The sequence below is a fragment of the Pseudorasbora parva genome, chromosome 12 (genome assembly GCF_024679245.1).
Source record: "Pseudorasbora parva isolate DD20220531a chromosome 12, ASM2467924v1, whole genome shotgun sequence".
Lineage (NCBI taxonomy): Eukaryota > Metazoa > Chordata > Actinopteri > Cypriniformes > Gobionidae > Pseudorasbora > Pseudorasbora parva.
In genome coordinates, this window is record NC_090183.1 from 33,223,006 (window position 1) to 33,237,089 (window position 14,084).

The 14,084-nt window shown below is 38.8% G+C and overlaps 1 long non-coding RNA gene across 2 annotated transcripts in view; it reads left to right on the forward strand.

Annotated features, from left to right (window-relative positions):
- The first annotated feature begins 1,375 nt into the window (after positions 1 to 1,375).
- The window catches only part of LOC137094338 (uncharacterized), a 28,848-nt gene continuing 16,139 nt past the window's right edge, over positions 1,376 to 14,084 (forward strand). For both annotated transcript variants that reach the window (XR_010908645.1, XR_010908646.1), the window contains exons 1-2: positions 1,376 to 1,650; positions 1,757 to 1,813. This is a non-coding gene — a long non-coding RNA (uncharacterized lncRNA). The remainder of the gene's footprint in view (positions 1,651 to 1,756; positions 1,814 to 14,084) is intronic.

A 14,084-nucleotide genomic window follows, 5' to 3' on the forward strand; every position in this document is an offset into this window, starting at 1 on the left:
TATGTTTGCCCTTAAATAAGCCACATACCATCTATGTAGATATCAGAGAACAATTTAAAATATTGTTTCAAATCATTTCAGGGCACATTTAACATTATTTTATACATCCACTATTGAGAAGACCTTTTGAAGGATCTTGGTTTACTTTAAAGCCTTTTTGTGCACTTGAGCTTAACTGAGACTTGAGAGTTTGTAGACGTTTAAGAGGCTGTTGTGTCGACCTTGATTTATTGCAGTATTGATGGGTTCAGTTTTATTTTAGAAAAGAAACATGATTTCTTACAAATCAATTGTTTCTTATTTTCACTGGTATGTCTCTCAGGTGTCGAGGAGTAGTGCATTGTTGAGCCTATATTTAGTATGAGTAAAATACTTAAGTACTGTTAAAATCAGATACTTTAAGACTTTTACAGTCGTATTTGAATTGGTGACTAGTAATGGAGACATTTTGGCTGTAAAGAATCTGTAAAGAGTTTTCAGGTACTCTTTACAGCTCTGATTGTGGATCCTTTTGCCAAAGGTAATTGGTTATATAGGTAAAGAAATGCAACTTTGGACACATAAGAAGCCATCACAACATAATACTGTCATAATACAATTTAACTTACTTTATATTACGTATAGCAAACATAAATTATATATACTACACATAAAAAATACATTTAATATAAAAAATAGAATATCAATATAAAAATAGAATAATATAAATATAAAAAGAATATATATAAACACACACACACACACACACACACACACACACACACACACACACACACCATACCCATGTCATTATAAACATTTGTGTCCTCATATGTCACAAAAACATGCCCACACACACGTTTAATCATTAAGTAGCTATTCTTAGAATAAAAGCTTTAGGCATACATGGTTACATGGTATAAGAGAGCTAAAGAAAACTATTTTATGATCAATGCTCTTGGGGGGAGACACAAAAGGCTAAATAAGAAGAGGTAGGCCTACAATGATGCATAAGCCTCATTGGCTGAATGCAAACTTAATTAGCCACATAAAATACAAAATGTTTGCCTAGATGTATGAATTGTACTCTCAATCAATTTAGTAAATTACATTTTAATTGGACTTTTAAATGTTTTGAGAGCAATTATGATTTATACATAAACATGGAACTGAACACAAGATTATTGTCTAATGACATGATAAGCATTGGCTTATGATGATTAAAATCACAGAAGACAAATTAGCGTGAAATTATCTGTAGGTTTATTTTCATTTTTTTCTTTTCCAGTCAAAAAGGCAAAATGCTCTTATTCAAAACAGAATAGTGCTTCATACTATCAACCACTAGGGATCAGTGTTGGCGTATTTATTCTGCTATTTTTCAAACAGTGAAAAAAAACCTGTATATAGTCTTATTTTGTCTTTTCTGTTTTGTTTTGTTTTGTTTTTTATGAAGAAAAAAAAGTTATCTGTAAAGACAGAACGTTTATATGAACATTTGTGGAATAGTTGTGGCATGTTCTTATAATGCGTTTTAAAAAGGCACCACTAGATGGCGATGTGACCAAATGTCCATTTATATAAACAATGGATATGCTCGGATCTACCACTGACATCATTTATTCGTTCTTTTATTCGGATCATTGATTCAATTACTTTAAATAAGATTTGGTAAATACTATGTTTGTTACATAGAATTATGAAAACTAAAGTTGTGTGCCATCGTTGTTTACAAAGCAAACAAACAACAGCTCAACATTTTGTTTGCATCACACAGGAGCATGATTGACATTTTGAAGTAGGCCTGTTAAGTGATTCTCTGGATGTTAGATGGGTGAGTAGTTGTTCCCATACAATTATTACAAAAACCTTACTTGCAGAGTCTCTGTGAATCATGATGAATGTGTCATCTGTTTAGCGTGACACTGCCTTGGGTCAGAAATAGAAGGCGGATTTGCAGCACTGATAAAACAACTGGACATTTCATAACAATTTTGTAAAAATATGAAAGTATAGGCTATAGTTTGAAACCTCCAAACATATTTTATAGTGGTTTCCCAATAATATGTGGTTCTGAATGATCCATTCATACATATTCATAATGAACATGCATAATTTATCTTTGCACTGTTCTATCTATATATGAATGGACATTTAACATTTAAGTGGGCCTACCTTAAATAGGTAGATTAATTTTGTGGGGCTTCCCCATACACTCAAATTGTTTTATATGCAGGTTTAAGAATTACTAATATCTATAGGAAAATATTCGACACTTAAAGGTGTCATGAGCTCTCAGAGTAAGAGGAACAACATTACGCTCAGTGACGCTGTTCCAGTTCCAGGGAGACCCTATAGAATTACCATGGTGATGTATGGTGGTATTTTGCAGCCATGGGGATGGCTATATAATGCATTTTTTTTATCTATCCATGGTGAAATGAAATGAAAAGGGAAAAAAGCTTTAGACTCTCAGCTGCATCACAGTTTAGTTTTTTTTATTATGTAAATCACATTGACAAAGAAGCATTTCAGATGCAAAACATAAATTGATTAATTGAATTATTTCAGAGGTTTTAAATTTTAAGGCAAGGAATGAAGCTCCCAGAGGTCTTCTGAATAGCCAGGAAAGAACCTTGTTATAACTTGGATTATAAGGACTTTTTTAATTAGTTTGCAGATTTTTCTTTTTTTTATTTATGAAAATGAAGAATTTAATTAAAATGATCTCTTAAATAAGAGAATCTTGACCAATTGAAAAAAGAGGGGGAAAAAAATTCATAGCATAACAGAAGTTCAGCAAATTGCATGAATTAAATATACAATTGAAAACCAAAAAAGAAGACAAGATAGTAAACATTACATTTGGCTAACATGTCCCAAGACCCCAAAAAAAACAGAAAGAAATGTATTTCAAACAGACTGCCCAATTAACCAATTACCAGGTCTAATTGCAGTCTCCTGAGGAGAGGTTAAGGAGTGAGAGCAGAGTCTCTCTCGTTCTCCGCTACCAAGTCCGAGGTCTAATCAAGTTATCATATCAACAAATCTCTCATCAGGGGCCCATGTCTGACACCAGCAGAAAGAGAGGCCAGTCGACGACTAATTTCAGGCAGCAGGGCGCTGAGTCTCGCCTGCCAGGCGGGATGAAAAGTACCTGCAGACCCCAGTCGAGCTGCCCTCACCATCCCGCTGGGAGAGCACTCACGCTGGGCACAACAGAGCGCTCTCTCCCTGTGTCGCGACTGGATGAGGGGGTAGTAGCATCACAGAGAGATAGAGGAACATTATTTGGCAACGTACACAAAGAACAGGGATAGACAATGCAGTGATCATGCAGAGTGTTGAAGGGAATTGAGGGACCTCCCGTGGCCACGAGAGGGGTTTTAGGGTCAGAGTTTTTAGGGCTGGAGTGGTGCGTCTCTGAAGAGGTTAATGTACTTGTTACGTGGGGTCAGGGTGCAGGCTTCACGGCAGTACATCACCAATGACAGGCCCTCAGAGCCATGACTGAAGCCGAAGGCTCTGATCTAGGGTAAGAAGTCTATTGTATTTTAACCCTGGGGTCAGATCATAAAATGTGTGGTCAGAATGATTTTGTGGACTAGAAGAAGATGGTCATTTGGAATATGGCACTGGCAGACTTGTAATTATGTGTCTCCTTTATTTTATATTATAGGGAATATAAAAATATTGGTTAACCACGAGTCAAACGAGGGTAAATACGTGGCTTTATGACTACTTCACAGAATTGCCGCTGACCATTTATGGGCTCTTGTAAACATGTGCGATGACTGATTATTCATCCAAAGTTAAGCTGTGTGGTTCATTCCCTGGCGTTCACTGAGATGTTTATGTTCTGCTGGCTGATGAGCCATGTGGGCATGAAGTTTGGAACTCCCTGTGCTAAAACGTGATGTCAAGATAAGAAGGTGAAGGAGATATCTGGCTTAAAGCATGACTGAATGTTTGACATACTCTGTCCTCAGACATCCAGTCCCATGATGAAACGGCATACATGTGTAGTGCACGCACAGACGGCCCTTTCACAAATTATATGAAACTGCAGAGCGGGGGGAAAAAATGCAGTAATGTCACAGTGGATTGTCCTGTTCATTTTCAGCGTTGTTGAGGAAGGCACTGTATCTTGTCTGGCTATTCACTTCAAGTACTTAAAAGAGTTGTTAGCTGTTAACTACAAAATCTAAGATAGTTTTAACTTCCGAGCTACATAATTTGCTAACTAGGGCGAAGGGATCAATTTACACCAGTAATAAAGCTTGAAAACATAACATTGAAACATATTTTGGGGTCTATGGAGGGGGAAAACACTTTTTAGGACTGCCAAATGTAATAGATAATAATGATAATGCTCTTTCACTTTTATAAAGACTGTTCAAACGTCATAAAATCATGGTTATTCCATTGACAGCCCTAGTTTCCAGTTTAATTTTATTTATGAGGTTCTTTATGAGGTTAACATCTAATATTACTTAAATAGGCAGTAAGAAAATACACGACTTAATACAAAGTGATAGCTTTTTGTAATACTACAAACATAATGTGTAAAATGGCACAAAACATTTGTTGGGATGGAAATGAATCGGTTATAACTCTGAGTAAGTATCTTGTGCAAGACACGACTGCCGGCGGTTTATGTGATCTCCACATGATTATCCATTTCAGAGGGCCCACTTCAGGTTAAGCAGCCTTTTCACACTTATTTGCATTTCATCTCATGTTAGTGTACATCTTTTTAAACATGCTATTCATTTCTTTAGTGAATAAAAACTGTGTTTCTGCAAAGACGGCTCTGGCAAATGTACAGTTTGGCAACATTAAATCCACTTTGCACTTGTTCCTTAGACTCATTCATGAATCTATGCAGATACCCCATGAGTTGTTTTGTTTTGGACTTGTTGAAAAGGCCAAATTGGACAAGTAAATGGAATTAGTCTTTCTGGACAAATTCCACTTAGTGTTAAGAGCCTCTTTTCTTGATGATGTTTCTCTAGTTCTCGTCTCCTCTTGACCAGATGCACTGAAAGGAATAGGGCAGGTATGGTGAAAGCCCAGTGGGGGACTGCAGAAGTAGGGTGACCCTTAACCCTGGCGCTCACATTATTCTTGTTGGACGGAGGCCACTGAGGCAGCCGGGGCTGCCTGCTGATCCCCACAATACAGCCTTTTCCCCAGGCCATGGTTGGCAGAAAGACCCCCTGGAGCTCTAGTCACCATCTAAAGGCCTTTCAGCATGGTCCGGCTGGCCAGGGCCAAGTACCAGAGTGGAGGGGGAATGGCAGAAAGCAAGAGAGGGAGAAAAAAATACAATAACGAAAGAAAGTGAAGGGAAACAATGGGCTTTAGAGTCCATCTTAGCCTACCACAACAGTGTCAACATCTGTGGTTCCTTCTATACTCTGCTCAACGGATATAATCTATAGTGAAGAAAGCCTTTTCCCGTGGCTTCCTCTGTGAAAAAGGATATAGTTTTTTCATCTTATGTTTTTTCATTGAGAAAAAAGTTTTCAAAAGCCTCTCCAACGTGGCCTTTCAAGAGCGGTTAAACCACGCTGTGATGTACGCCACAGATTGTAGTTTTAAAGCAGAGCACAGAATGGCAAAAGTTCACAGGCTGGTTGGGGGAGATTTATGTCCACATTCATCAAGGAAGGTGATTTGAAGTCTTTCAGGACGCTCGCAATGGTTTCGAGTCGTCTGTGGCCTTGGAAGTGCACCACATGGTTTGTGTGATTGTAAACAGGGCACATGCAAAGCCCAGACATGTAGGAGTAAATTCTCACGGGGTGTTTGGGAGGGAGGCTGTCACTGCTTCTTTCTTTCTCCTTCACTCAGACGCTTCTCTGCCTCTTTATTGCGGTACATTCCAGCCACAGGACGTGCTGCACATAAAGAGTCACTTCATGTCGCTGACGTCAACGTGAAAGGAATCATTGAGTGTCATGACCAGTTTAGATCCCACCCTAATTTATCAGTTACCACCAATTGGTCCTAACAGGGAGCCTGTGGAGATCCAGGTGCTTATCATTATTTCAGCTTTGTTGTGCTTGAAAAAAAACTAGCTGGATATGGAATGATGTGGGCAGAGAAAGACGCTTGTGTTGTTCTGGTGACATACGCACTGTACGACTGGATTTCATTTACTTTTAATAGCAAAAAAAAGTATTTAAAATAGATTCATAGACGCAGTTTAGAGGGAACCATACAGTTATGTGTGACAGATGCTTCATTCTAACACAGAGGGCTTTTAGTATTTTACAAAATATCATAATGTGCATCTTAAGAAAAAATTACTTTAATATGTTTATGCTCATTTATTTAGAAGATATTTTAAAATTAAAAATGTGCCCTAAGCATCTCAGCAGTTCATATCCATGTCATATGTCACTTGAGTCTGATCTGTTAAATATAGAGCTTCAATCACTTTTGCATTAATAACATGCATCTCCGATATCTACTTTTCACAGGACATAAATGTTTTTTTTAAAGAAATTCCATTTACGCATTGTAAACCTTTTTTACAAGCTTATAGTTTTTATATATATTTGTTTAAATAAATTCAAAAACATTAACAAATGTTACCGACCCCAAACCGGTAATGTGTACAGTACCCACATAAACTGGGTGTATGTGTATGTGTACTCTTTATGTGTAATGATTATATACCTTGCGAACATAACTTAAGTGTGTTTTTGATATCTAAACTAATTGTGTTACTTAAACACGTGAGAGCATTTGGCAGCTGGCAGGTGTTCATTTCCCAAATGAGCCCGATTACACGAAAATGCGTATCAAGAGTGTGCAATGTCATGGAATATATACGGCAAAATTAGTTTTGCCATGCATATGGTACACAGTGTTTTGCATGCATATGATACACAGTTTATGGCATATTATACGCACAACCCCCCCATCCTACCCAAGAGTGTGTCATATAGTATGCGCTATAACGTGCTTATCATATGCACGCCAAAACTCTTTTTGGTGTATACATTCCACGACATTGCATTGATACGCATTCTCATGTGATCTTGTTGTTTTTATCATGAACACCTGATTAATAACATCCTGAGATATGTTTCCAGAAATGCCAAGGCAGAGCAAAAATACAAAACCCTCTTCTTATTATAAGAGCAGACCTCTCCAAAAGTGAATTTCTGTAAAATCCTGCTCAGTCATGCGTGGGCCTTCGAGCCCTTTTGGTGGTCGTTGTTGGGGCGTCCTTTAGCATGTTAGTGAACCAGGCCATAATGTTCATTACTCTGTCCCCACGAGGGTGAACCAGCTTACCTTTGTCCACTCCAAAAAGCGAGACTACAATTAGAGATGGCTGACCTGCAGCCAATGTTAGGTTAGGTGAGAGGGGGTGAGGGAGACCCTCTCGAACGATAATCTCTTGTATTGATCTCCCCATGGTGCTCTTCATGTTCACTTTTCTATCAGGCGGATAACAACAGCTGTAAGCTCCTTATTGCTGAATTACAATTATTGGAGGAGAATCACATCCCCTCTGACAAGGGGAGGCACTCTGCAGTAGTGACCCCCTCTTCAGTCTCAGCCACTCCTGATGAAGTGCCTTTAATGCACATATAATGAATGTTTCATTGAGCTTCAATGGCTTTTCATCAAGGAGTTACTTATGACTGTGTTTTTAATGCATTTCTTCTCAAAAAATGACTAATCCTTTTCTATACGCAGCAGTACTGAAATCTATTGTGAGACATAAATATTTCTGGGTAGTGGTAAGCAGGAACAAATTGCAGAGCATATTTGTTGAGTGAGTAAACATAAGGACTATCTAGGGTTTGAGAAGAAAGTGTGTAAAGTATGAGAGGCAAACCAACAAACAAATGTTGTGGTCTTGTTAATTCTCCATTGCCCTAAGACTGTTCTTACAATTTCCTGTCTATACCATCATTCCCTCACCAGCTTGCTCATAAATTTAAGTCTCAGACCACTAACAATCTTTTTTGTGTGCCTCTAAACCTGAGATTTTGTTTTAGTATTTAAAAAAATGTTTTAGTACCAAATGTGAACTTAGATAAACTTTGAATTCTAGTCATAGCTGGTCAAATCTCTCAAAAACAAAGCTTGGATATGTTGATGTGTCATAGTGTTGGTAAAAGGTAGTTCCCCCTATTAATTATTTTTAGCGCATCAAAGTTAACCTGTACTGCTAGTGTTGTTAGTAGAGCAATTATAGCAATTTCCAATTTCTTCACAATTAGTCAAAACAGTCATTACATCTGGTAAAGATTTAAATGAAAGGGGAAAAGTTGATGTATGTGGTTCTCTCAAATACAAAATTAGGGCTAGCGCTAACATGAATGAACGTTTTTTTGTTTGTTTGGTTTTTTTTACTGTAGAAAGTACAAAGTACTCTGTAGAAACTAATGCTCAAGTTGGTGAGAAAAATAAATGGAAATGTATGTTTTAGTTAGTGCATTCATGTTATGTAACCCAGGCTGCATGATTCTATAGCATCTAAATAGAATTAAGAATTTAGAGAACTAAATTAGCACCTCTGTAACAACCTTTTCTTTCTCTACTTTATGGATCCCAATGGACTATTAAATGGATAGTTCACCCAAAATGTGATGTTTATCAGCTTACCCCCAGGGCATCCAAGATGTGGGTGTGTCTGTTTCTTCAGTATAACACAAATGAAGATTTTTAGCCGTTGCTCGTATAATGCATGTCAATGGGGTGTTTTTCTATGAGAGTCACTATGATAGTAAAAATCACATAGACATACGAATCCATATTAACCACAGCATCTCGTGGCGATACATTGATGTCTAAAAACACGAAACGATCAGTTTGTGTGAGAAACCGAACAGTATTTATCTAATTTTTACCTCAAATACAACACTGTGCAAACACCGCGACCACGCCATCACTTCCTGCAAGTGAGGTCAAATTTACAAGATACGTACAGTATGTCTATGTTTTTTTTTTTTTTACTCATAGAAAAAACACCCCATTGACATGCATTATACTGCAATGGTGGAAGTTAAAAATCTTCATTTCTGTTCCACTGAAGAAGCAAACACACCTACATCTTGATAAACATTTAATTTTCATTTTTGGGTGAACTATCACTTTAATGCTGTACTGTATGGTGTTTGTTGACTGACCAGCTACTGCACAGCTGCCTTTTAAGGTGTTATGATGAGAACATCATCATGAGGCAAAAGCACTTCTATATGTCAACCAAATACAGTAAAAATTTATTAACTTAAATTTGGCTAACCCCTTGTTAAGTGTTTTCTTTTGTATGTCCAAAAACCAAGCGCTTTTATTTCATTTAAAGAACGAATGACGGCTACAGAGCAGCTTGTTTTTATACATTGAGAGGTTTCTGTCTTTGTCGTCATTGAGTCTGTTGATATGGTGAATCATTAGGCCTGGTGCCTTTCCTTTGATATTCTGTTTCCCTTTTCTTTTCTTTTTTTTCCGTCTGATCCAAAATCTCCAAGGAAAGAGAGAACCCATTTTCTGTCACAACCCTTTATGCTGTCAGTGAAGTGAAGAGCAGCGACAATAGGAAATTGGCAGATGCTGGTCATGCCACTCAAACATCAATGCAAAAAGATGATTCATGCCTGTGGTATCTTTATATCAAAAAGGACCATTGCAAGGTTAGTCCTGCTCAGATGCCCCTAAGCTGAATGCGTGTGTTTTCCCTCTCTAATTTATTTTTATATCTCCTTTCTCTGTTAATTGCAAGGCGTTGATTCTTTAATAGGATTGTCAACCACCAAGGAGTACAGGCTTTAAAGAAATGCTTTCCAGTTGAAATGTGCCTTTGAGCGCTGATTTTCCAGGGCTTTCTTGCTTCACTTTTAAGCTCGATCCAATTCGCAAGCTCTTTCAGTGTAACTGGGATACAAATCCATGCCATTGCAGCTATCAGAGGCCCGCAATGAGCATGAAAAAGTGGCATTACATCTTGCTCTTTTCGTAGGGGCCTTTTTGGCTTATTCCAGAGTGGAGGGCCCATCCATTGCATTGCAGCCCCTCGTCAGTCTGCCAAGAGTCTCCATTACTGGGATTCGTCATAGAGACGTCGCGAAATCTCAGGCGAGACAATGCTAGCGGCCATCGTTTTCATACCGCCCAGGCGCTCTCTATCTTATCGCTGAAACGCCTTTGTCATGCTAGCATCTGCCATAGAGCTCGCTCCAGGCCAGCCCTTAAAAACACTGGGGAAAAAACTCTTCGCGAGTATCCACCAGGGTGATTTTAGCCAGCATGTCCTTTTTCATTTTTAGCTGGCCAATTCTTCTAGCTGAAGGTTTCAGCGTTCTGGTGATAGTTTTGTTTCTAACGAGTGCGGCAATGTATGCGCGCGATAATCATCCCAGCCAAAAGCCGTCGCTATGCCTTGGCTCTCTTCTGAAGCTATGCTACCTCCATCCTCCTGTAGGTTACCACAAAGGAAACACATTTGCAAACTTCCCCTGCAATTTCTCTCTCTTTGTTACAGGAGGGAAAATCACATTCTCCTGCTTCGTAGAAGAACCCGATGGTTCTTTAGTGATGGTTCAGAAATAGATTGGGCATAAACAGGCACAGATGTGGAGGGAACAGAGACCTGCTAGTGGGGATGAGTACCCCATGGCTTCCACTTAAGCTTGTTTAAAAGCCACAGTATTAAAATTAGTGTATGCATGTAGTGCCTCTTAAACTAAATGAAGACACTTGGCTGACCAGAACAAATTCAATACGAAAATTAACTTAATAAAAAATGTAAATGGAGCAAACGGAATGCAAATTTTCTGTTTGAATTTGACTTGACATTGAACCTATAGACATAGTGGATATGTTCATAACCTGATATTACTTGTATTTTGTGACGGAACTTACTGAATCCAAAACAATGCACGTTGGACTAAATGCGCTCATTGTATGTGCATAGCCTACATAGGAATGTATTTTGACCAGCTGAGAAATCGTGAAGAGCTTTTAAAATGTTTAAAGGAGTCAAAACAGCGGCAGAGATACCTCCTTCACACACGCAAATGAAGATCTGCTGCGAAGAGACCCAGTTGTGCCTGTACCGAACTGTGAAGGGCAACATCACGACTATGAGGAGAAAACACAGGGTCGTTTCTTATGACATTACGTCCTGTTTTTGGTCCATGTTCCATACATGTATCATTAAAACCGCTCTAGTTTGGTTGAAACCGGACCGAGACCCATCATTTCAGTGGTCTTGGTCCGCTTGATTGTTGCGCAGGGTTTGGATGGCAGCTAGCCTGGATGCCAGTGAACTTAGCCCCGCCCACAAAAATTTTAGGTCGAGCAGTTCGGTCTGGCCTCGCTCTATAGAGGAGTAATTATCCCTGAACAGAAACTGTTCGGACCAATGAAATCATCAGGGAGGGCTTTAGACGATGACGGACAGATGATAAACAGTAACGTAATCATCATGCATGTCATCAAAGGGGCTTGGATTATATTGTTCAAATTATGGATTATATTGTTATTTTATTTTTTTACAACGCCGGCAAAGATCGTTTATTCCAACCAGATTCCAGCGCACGTCCAGACGGGGTTGCCAAGTTTTTACAACAAAACCCGCCAACTACTAGCCCTAAACAATAGCTTCTTGTGGGTTTCTCTGGGAAAAAATTGTGTTTTGGGGGTAAAATGTGTGTTATTTTGGCAAGGTTGCCTGCTAAAATTCACATTCATGGGTCTATATATCACATAATAGTCGCTTCAACTCGCGGACATAGAAAACAACCTGCGGGGAAAAAAACGCAGACTTGGCAACACAGTGCATTTGAGCTCTGTTAACGTTGCTTTGTTGCTCTGATTGGTTGTAGGTCTATCCAATTAAGGTCTTTCCTGGTTCGGTTGAAACACGCCTCATAATCACAGCCCAATGGAGAAGTTTCAGACTCAAAATCCGACTAAAATTGAGTATGACCACGTCAGGCTAGATGGCAGCGTTCACACTTATTCAAATGAACCGCACTAACCGAGCAATCACACCTGGGTTAGTTTGTAAACATGTTTGAAAATGAGTTCTGAATTTTGTATAACCATAATAGTAGCATGTGTCCCATTTGGACCTCAGCGGTGGACTTCGGCTGCACGTACAGTATGTGATGGGGAGCAGCCATATACTGTATGTCATGTCATGCATCCCAGGTCTCAGAGGGAGACTGCAGATCCTGAGATAAACCAATCCAGTGAGCTACTGCTTGTGCCAGACATTGCCGATGTGCAACTGAAAAGGGGAAGCCTGTAAAAAATAATGACAATTTACGAGCATATTTTCAAGGGTCTGCAGAGAGGGGAAACTATTTTTGAGATTTTAATTGGAAGCAGAAGACCCCCAGGCCTCTATTTAGGCCTCAAAAAGAGAGGATTCTGAACAATGTGAGGAACAATGCATGAAAAATGTTTTGGGGTTGATATGAATTATTTATTTTTTTAAATTTGTTTAAAAAAATTTTTTAGCAAGAATACATTAAATGAATCAAAAATGGCCGTAAAGCTTTTTACATGGTTATAGAAAATTGCTATTCCAAATAAATGCTGTTCTTTCTAACTTTCTTTTCATCAAAGAATCTTAAAAAATTATGAATCCTGATTAAAAAAAATCATGGTTTTCACACACACAAAAAATAATAATAATAATTAAAGGTGCACTATGTAGGATTTTTGCAGTGAAATATCCAAAAACTACCTGGCCAGTGTTATAGATTTTGTTCAGTTGAGTTCTTATTTGTCATTTTGTAAATTTTTGTAAATCTTATTTGTGATTTGTTCATTTTGAGAAAATTGCTATCTTAACCAAGGAGCTGGGACGACTGAGGGAGTCGCCTGTCAATTGCATCATATCTGTGTTACACTCGGTTTCCGGTTTTATTTGGCAGAAACGCTTTACTCTTAGCAGTGTCACAGCAGCCGCTGAGCGAACGCATAGAGTAACGTCATACCAATTTTAAACAAACTTAAAGGTGTCATGAACTGGCTTTTTAAATGTTTTATACTGTTGTCCTGAGGTCAACCAATGATGTTTGTGTGGTTTTTACATTCAAAAACATCATAACTAATAAGTAATAGGCTATTTTCTACATTGGTTTTGAGTCTCTCTCCTGAACGCTGGGTTTTGGTGGACATGACGCACTGGAGACTTGGAAGTAAACGCCCACGGCTAGGATTGGATAAGATTTGCATATTTAATGAGCTTCAGCTCCCCTGTCAGTTCACCAGGGCGAGAGGAGATTGAGGGAGAAGCGGCAACCAGAATGATTATCTCGATCACAGGGCTCGTAAACGTCTTTATCAAACAAACACAATGTTTTATTTCTCATCGATCCATGATTGATTGGACTATTATTTTTATATTACACATAGCCCGCAAGATCGGATGATATAACAGTGAACTGCGCGCACACACATTCGGTGCGTGCATGCCGCCCTTCAGATGTTGCCCTTCAGAACTTGAGAGAGAGAATAGCAAAACAAGAACAGAATATTATGAGATTCATCGGCCTGCCGGGCTTTGCAAGCCCTGGCCCATGGGTGTCTGAGTCCAGCGTACTAAATGTATGTTCTGTTAGACACGTACACATAAGCAAAACGATCTATAACAATGCAATACTATTACATATAAAAACACATTTTACTCACATGTGTGTTGTACCATTCGTGTCGGATTCAAATCCAGCATCAACCGGAGATTTGTTTACAAACGATTCCGCAGTGAATTGAAGTGAACACCAATGTCTTCCCCACATGAGCTTGAACTTCATTAAAAATAAATTAAGTATCACACATTCCTAATATTATGATCCAAGCATTATGCAGCTTATGCAGTGACTGTGTTCTTTCACAATATCTTGCTTGCTATCTTCTTCCACATGTTTATTACTGCTGGCTTGTGATCGACCGAGCAGCTCAATGAGTCGGTGGGCGGGGCTACTGAATTGCACGTTCTGTAGAGGCGTGTGTTTCGTCGCGCAGCGGCGTAAGTATGAAGCACAGGACCGTTTGCTGAGCCTGGTGTCTATAAACGCTTTCCTTTGACTAACAAGGAAGTTTTCAGCTCTGAAACGTAGAGT